We start from the raw sequence: 8,240 nt of genomic DNA, 5'->3' as shown, positions 1-8,240 counted from the left end.
TACGGATTGAAACAAGCACCCAAGTGCTGGAACCGTAAATTCTGTGATTTTTTGCGCCAATTTAAGTTTGTTCAAACCGATGCGGACGAGTGCATATTCTACAGCAATGCGAGGAAAGACTGTGAGATCTATCTTGCTTTGTTCGTGGACGATGGACTTATAGCTTGTAAGTCGGGAACTGTGTTGAGAGATGTGATTAAGAAAATGAGAGGCATGTTCGAGGTTACTGTAGGGGACAGTAGTCACTTCGCTGGGTTGCAAATAGATCGAAATCGTTCCGAGAAGACGATGTTTCTACATCAAGGCGCATATATGCGAAAAGTGCTCGAGCGTTTCAAGATGAGTGAAGCAAAACCGTTGTCAGTTCCTGCGGATCCAAATGTTTCTTTGCAACCTGTAGAGTCAAGCGAAGAAAGATTGTGCAATGCGCCATATCGAGAGGCAGTCGGGTCACTCATGTTTCTTGCGATCGTGTCTAGACCGGATATAGCGTATGCCGTAAATACGGCGAGTAAGTTTTTAAATAAACCGAGTGAGATTCACTGGCGCGCAGTGAAGCGTATCCTAGCCTTCCTAGTCGGAACCAAAGATGTAGGAATAATGTATCGAAGCGGCGGAAGCGAACCGCAGTTGATAGGGTACTCAGATGCAGATTTTGCGAGCGATATCGAGACGAGACGATCAACGACGGGATATATGTTCAGTTTGGCCAACGGTCCGGTCACCTGGGCATCACAGAGACAGAAGCTAGTAGTTCTGAGTACTACGGAGGCAGAGTTTGTCGCTGCATCAGCAGCTGCGAAAGAAGCCGTATGGCTCAGAAGACTGTTGGCTGATATCGGGCATCAATGTAAACAAGCAACGGTATTGTGTGTCGATAACCAGAGCACGATTCGCCTAGCTAAAAATCGCGAGTTCCATAAGAGAACAAAACACATTGATACCCGTTATCATCAGTTGCGTGAGATATCAGAGGCAGGAGTTCTGCGCGTAGTCTGGACTTCGTTCGAAACACAGCGTGCGGATATTTTTACTAAACCACTGCCGCGGAATCGTTTTCTAGCTCATTGCGAGGGCATTGGATTGTCTGAACGCTCCAGTACGGGAAATATTTAGGCGGCGGAAGTATTGAAGTAAGCCTTGTATATTTTCCGTTTGTTGTCATGCGCATGCGTGGTGCCGTGGGACTTACTGTCTGCCGGTTTCTGTACCGTGTTAGTTGCTTTCGAACCTAGCATAGAGACGCTACGGTTAATAAAGGATAGTTACAATAATTGCTGTCTTCATTATTGGTTAAATGCCCTTTCTCACTGATATTCTGAATCTCTGTGTGAAGAGCTGATTGCCTTACGCTAACAGTAACTTCATCTAGAGATTCTCTAATCAGAGTCTGGTGCCCTATTCTTGAATACATATGAATAATTGTCGCATACGAAAACGACAATTTCTCAATTGTGATTGGTCGATTGTATACGGAATTGCTATTTTCGTATGCGATATTTGTTCAAGAATAGAGGACCTGGACACCTGATAGTCCGAAGTCCGATATTTTTCTTCTAAATCCTGCGAGAGAGACAGATGTAGAATTTAGAAGAAAAATATCAGACTTTCAGATATCCAGACTCTGATTAGAGGGTCTCTAACTTCACTTATTCACCTCTTCAATTTCTCTCGCTGTTTAAATTTTTTAAATTTCTCTTTTATAGCTTCCAAATTTCGTTGCAATTTTTTTCTGAAAACATGCAATAAAAATGAGTAATTTATAATTACATACTCGTATATAAAACTAACATAATGCTACGAAAATTAATAAATAAATTTTACCAAAGAATGCAACAAAGGAATGATTGAAAAAAAGTCATTATTAACTTTTATATTTATATTTATAGATACATTTACAGTATATTTATAATTTTATTTAATTTTTTTTTAATTTTTTATATTCATTTTTTTATTTATATTTATATTTATTTTTATATAAATTTTTTTATTTTTTATATTTATATATATATTTACAGTTATGTTTATGTGTGCACGTTACCGTAAATAAATGGTGCTTTCCAGCAAGGACATAATCAGACACTGCGTAACACAGAGAATCATTTCATCCTTGTTTAACGTAGGCAAACAACAAGGATGTAATGATTCACTGTGTTACACTGTGTTTGATTGCATCCTTGCTGGAAAGCACCCAAAGTACTTACATGGAGCCAACGTCTTTATTCGAACTATGAAAATTTGTTGAAACAGATGATGTACTTGGTGTTACATATTCAGTATTATTCTTAAATACATCCGTATTCGTTGATGCATCCACTATTTTTTTTGATGCAACATCGATGTGGACTGACATAATCGATATTTTTTCAGACTTATCGGCAAAATCCATTGGCACATTTGCCATGACTGTAGACGGAGGCACTACTTCTTCCGGTATAACATCGATGTCCATTGAAACATTTAACCCTTCTCCAGACGTATTGGTATTATCCGTATACGTATTGCTATTAGATGTATTGGTATCTGCTATCAATGATGTAACCCTTCCTTCATCAACATGATCAGATGATAGTATATTTTCCACATACTCATTAAATAAATGCAATGTGGGAACTGCATTGTCTTTTAATTTACGAACTTTTCTTGGAGAGTATCCTATCAATTCCATTCGCAAAGATTTAAAGCACGACGATTCAAAATGTATTGAATATATTCTTCCTATATAAAAATAAAGCATATGTAAAATTATTATCGATCAGATGTCTATTCAATATTTTTTAATATTTATTCCTATTAAAATCATCGACTCGATTGTATACTTTCTTAGGACCTTACCTTTGATAACGGAGATATCTTTATTTGCGCAGACTTCACGCCACTTAACACTAATACAGACATCTTTGTCTCTCGGAAATGAAAAATATCTTACAGTTTCGCCCGGAAGATTTTTCGTTTTTCGATAATAATTTTTACACCCTTTTACTGCGCAATTCATTGTTAATGCACGATCACTTTATGATAAACACATGCTACACACGCTACTTTATATGCTCAGCAACACTTCTCTGCTACACACAAAACAATATGTGCTCGCGATCGTATTTTACCGCCATATTACGCAAACTCGAACCGCTCCGTAATTAATCGAAATTAACCGAATGTGACGTAACTTGGTGACAGTCACGTGCCTACCCCCTCTACTTTTGATAGATGCGCAGTGGGTTACCACCGGACGAGCATACCCTTTGTCTTTGGGTGCGTTCCGAATTTCGCATGAAGCGCGTAGAGTGCAATAGTTACACGCAACGCTTCGAAATCGTTCCTTTTTTGCAATGCGCGCATAATACGCATGAAGCGCTTGAGAATTTTGGAACGGTTTTCCGAGCGACCTATGCGCTAAGTGGGTATTGATGATTGTTAAAAATGGACGGCCAACGAAACAGCAACAAACGTTTAATAATATCAGTTACCACTTCAATGATATATTTCAATAAAAACGACGAAAGTGATAGTTCCACATCCAGCGAAAGTGAAAATGATGATGACGATATCTCTGTAAGGGTTAAACAAATATTATATTGCACACTAATAGCGAGTACAGTACGAGAAAAAATGATCGCCACGGAAAAAATTACAGATTATGTTGATCGCGTAATTCCCAATTATTCAAACATTACATTTAAGCAGCATTTCAGGTAAGTTTTTTAATATAAATTTCATTAAGTTATTAATAAGTGAAAATATTTTTCATTTGATTTTGATAAAATCATTTCGCTTGTCATAACCTAATCTAATATTCTAGGGTGTTACCGGCAACATTCGAAATGATTTTAACATTGATTGGACCAGCTCTAAACGCGATAAAAACCGCAGTTGGCAGAAAACAAATTTCAGCAGAAAAACAACTGTATATTGCTCTGTGGTTTATGGCTACTCCTGATTCGTATAGGTATGTAAAATTTGTATAGATTATTTTTGTTTTTATGCATATAACTGCCACTGTCGTTACATTGTTAGTTTTTTCATTTTTTATTTTATGGCTTATGGTAGATCCATTTGCATCAAATTTGGAGTGGGCAAAGCAACGGCTTTCAGAGCCGTAAGACGTGTAACTTATGTATTGCATTGCATCGCACCTCGATTCATTCAGTGGCCTGATGAAGCTGTTGCTACTAACATCAGCGATCAATTTTTAAAAGCTATTGGCTTTCCGAATGTAATCGGTGCTATAGATGGGACTCATATCAAGATTCGAGCCCCACCGACTGATGCAGCTTCGTATATGAATCGGAAAGGGTTCCCATCTATCAATCTTCAAGTCGTTTGTGATTCGCGTAGACTCTTTACGCACTGTTATGCAGGTCAAGTGGGATCAGTACATGATGCTCGGGTGTTTAAAAATTCTCCAGTAGCACATTTTCTTGAGAGACCTCAGGTGTACTTTCCAAACAATTCCCATATTATTGGAGATGTTGCATATTCAATTCATCCGCATGTGATGATACCGTTTCGAGATAAATGACATTTGACAAATCGTCAAAAAAATTTTAATTATTGTCTGTCTTCAACAAGAATGGTAGTTGAACGGGCAATTGGTCAGTTAAAGATACGTTTTAGAATATTGTTAGACTGTTTACCTCTGACAGACGTTAAAAAGATACCAGAATTTATTATAGCGTGTTGTGTGTTACACAATATTTGTATATTGCAAAATGATGTTATAACTATCGGTGTCCAACATTATGAAGAATATCAGGCACATATTCGTGATAATAATACTGATTTAGGAAATGCTAAGAGAATAACAATAATGAATGCTTTACAAATGAAAATAAATTAATGATTAATGAATTTCTTGGTGTTGTAATTATAATAAAAATTAATGTCGCACTTGAAAAATAATTTGAGAAAGAATATTTCATATTACCTATTTCAAATGAATTTGTATTTATATTTTGTATTGATAATTTGTATCGACAAATTTGTATCATGAATTTTGTAATGTTTTTTATAAATTAATATTTAGGTTAATAAATAAATGTTTGTTTATGAATATTCTTTGGTTTTATTTCTATTAAAAAAATGTTAATATCAAAACTTATCAAACTTACATTACTTTTACAAATAAAACTATTTTAACAGAAGGAACAAATTTAAACAGAATTTAAACAGAAGAAAATACATTTTTAATATAAAACTCTCTTAATCAACTAGATTAATAAACTTTCTTATTTTTCTTTACTCAAAAATTTTTCCAGGATGGATACTAAAGATGTTTATACTTTCATTTGCTCTTCATGTCTTCTCTCGCGATCAAGTCTATTTTCTTCGCGCCTTGCCTCTCTTTTATTTGCTTCTTCTCTTCTTTCTTCTTTTTCTGTGACCATATTGTCTAGTATCTGTTCCAGAACGCCTCTCTTTCTCTTCCTCTGCAGATCTGTAATGGATAATATAAACGTGATTATTATTACATCAATGTATGTGTATAATAAAGAAATATAATTAATGTGTATAGAGAGAGTAATGAGATATAATCCTTTAGATCTTTGAAGATACACAACTAATTTTTTTTTTAATCGCTGTGATTACAAAATATTATAGATCTTTTTATTGGCAGAGCTAGTGCGCACTCAATGCACTTTAATGCATTTTATCAATCAAGATATCTTACTTTAACATTCAGATAGAATTCGTATAACGGTTTTAATGTGCAGTGAGTGCGTACTAGTTCCGCCAATAAAAAACAAGATTAATTATTTACACTAAGCATAATAATTTATTAAAAATTTCCGAAAAATAGATTTTCTGTAAGTATACTAATTTTCTACTAAAGAAAAGTTTAAACAAAGAAATTTAGAAAGTATACATATTATTCCACAAGTCATTGCAGATCATTTTTTGCCAAAAATATCGGAGTTCATAAAGTCCATGTAAGAAATCAGAAACAAATTAAAATTTTAGTTTTACAATTATTGTTATAATTAACTAATGTTCAAGTACTTACTTTTTACTTCGGAGCATGAAATCACGGATGTTGATGATGATGGTACTGACAATGATGACGATCCTTTGTTACAAGGATCCACTGGACCGTCACTCGTCGCAATCGCAGGAGGATTAATAGAGGCTTTATCCCCAAATATTGAATCCAAAACCTAGCACATAACAACAAAAATAATATTATAGAATTTATCTTTTTGATAAATACAATAGAATGTGTACAATAAGATACTAAATACTAAATAATGAGAAAAATTGGCATTTTACAATACGTTTGTTTATATAAAAGAATTCTAACCGAAAAGAAGGCCCACGAACTCCTGTGGTTTCCACTTTTCTTGTTTTGGTCAGTAATATTTTTATACGTCCGCTTTAAACCTGACATTTTGGACGCACATTGCTGACCTGTCACTGCATAAGAAGAATTCGCATCTTTCATCGAAATAGCAATTTCAGCCCAGATTTTATTGCTACGTTTCATTCCGCTCGAAAAATCCTCTTCCCTTTCTCTGTACAATTCGAGTAATAGAAGTACTGCCTTGTCCGGCCACACAAATATCTTCATTTCGTCTAAAAGCATTAAAATAAAAAGTAAATACAATTATTAGATAATAAAAATATGACATTAATTTTAATCTTGTGGATACACATGTTTTTAGATAAATTAAAAAGATTAATTACAAATATTGATTAATTACAGATATTGATTACACAAAAAAGAACTGTTTATTTACCTGAATTGTTTGTGTTGTCAGAATTTCTGTCTGGATTTTCTGATACTGTTGATGGTGCTTGTATTGCTACATCCGTTTGTTTTTTTCTTCATTTGCAATCAGTTGCAACAAAAAAGCTTCATCTATGAGAAAAACACAGTGGTTTATCTGGTCTAATTATTAATGAAGTAAATTATAATAGAGTAAAGGCGGGGCGTTTTCGTCTATAAGTTCTATATTGCTTTAAGGTAAAAACTGACGGAATAGCCTCGCTGTATCCTAACCCAAATACATTATAATTTTACCTATTGTTGCTTTCTCCATATCTTCTTTATTTAACAATAAAGTCATAACTTCGTTTTTTTCTTCATTTAATACAGGGAATTCAAATAATTCTTGATCCATTTTTTTTTGTTGTACACTTTTTTTAGTGTACAATCTTCTTCTCCAAAACTGATGGCACTCGCTGCAAAAATGACGGCTATTCCCAGAATCGGCATGATATACGTTCGTCCCGCTCGAGTATGTCTCGTCTCGCGACACTTTTGTTTTGGTATGCAATTGTGCGTTCCAAATTATGCATGAAACGCATACACTGCATAGACGCTTCGGACGCATCAACTACCTCAAGTCAAAAGAGAAGCAGTCAATGCGCTGGGAGGAGTGCTAAGAATTCAGTACAGTTAGCACAATCTAGGGAATTCGTAACGCTCTCGAAGCGCTTTCGAAGCGCGCAATAGCTAATTTGGACCGACTTTCTATGCACTCTACGCGCTTCATGCGAAATTCGGAACGCACCCTTTATATCATGCACTCGCTGATGTCGGGCTTAGACCCGGCACGATCTTATCCTACTTCTGAAGTTGTAAGGGTGCGTTTGGGTCGGAAAAGACACACCAGCAATGCTTAGAACATAACCTTTTTTTAAATACCGCAACCTCAACGCATGCATGATGTTCGCCCGAACATGACTGACTCTCGCGCACCACGCGCACGCACGTTGCGCCGCTCGACGCAAATCTCCTAGGGGAAAACGAGATTGCCCCTCCACGTCGTACTAGACTAGTGGCGGCCGGTTAAACAGAGATCAAGCGCTTCCCTTCAAACATGAATTTATTATTATATAATTTGACGTGTTACCATGATAATTCAATGTTGTTATGAAACAGATTTGTAATAATTTATTCAGTTGTCATTGACAGCGAAGTCATTTGAGGATGAGTTACATTGCATGACTACCAATCTTCGCAAGAAATTGACACATACATTTCAATGATTATTTTTTTCAATCGTCTGATTATATTATATAGTAACATATTGGCCCGTATTCAGAACGCGCTTACAACGATGTTAGCGCGCTAACATACTATACTTTAAGTTACGCATATTATAGAATTCCAGAGATAAAAGCGCGCTTTTATTGATAAAAGCGCGTTCTGAATACGGGCCATTATGTGTTAAGAAATGTCCGGAAAATTAGATTTCAATCAATATTTGTTAGTGTCACGTCCGGATTCGCGTTCGTTG

At 35.5% G+C, this 8,240-nt stretch overlaps 1 pseudogene; it reads left to right on the top strand.

The window, feature by feature from the left end:
* Positions 1-3,423: 3,423 nt before the first annotated feature.
* Positions 3,424-4,522, top strand: LOC108726776 (putative nuclease HARBI1; annotated as a pseudogene).
* The last annotated feature ends 3,718 nt before the right edge of the window (positions 4,523-8,240 follow it).

The sequence above is a fragment of the Mycetomoellerius zeteki genome, unplaced genomic scaffold (genome assembly GCF_001594055.1).
Source record: "Mycetomoellerius zeteki isolate Tzet28-1 unplaced genomic scaffold, Tzet1.0 scaffold435, whole genome shotgun sequence".
NCBI classification, from domain to species: Eukaryota; Metazoa; Arthropoda; class Insecta; order Hymenoptera; family Formicidae; genus Mycetomoellerius; species Mycetomoellerius zeteki.
This window is presented reverse-complemented; position numbering and strand designations above follow the sequence as displayed.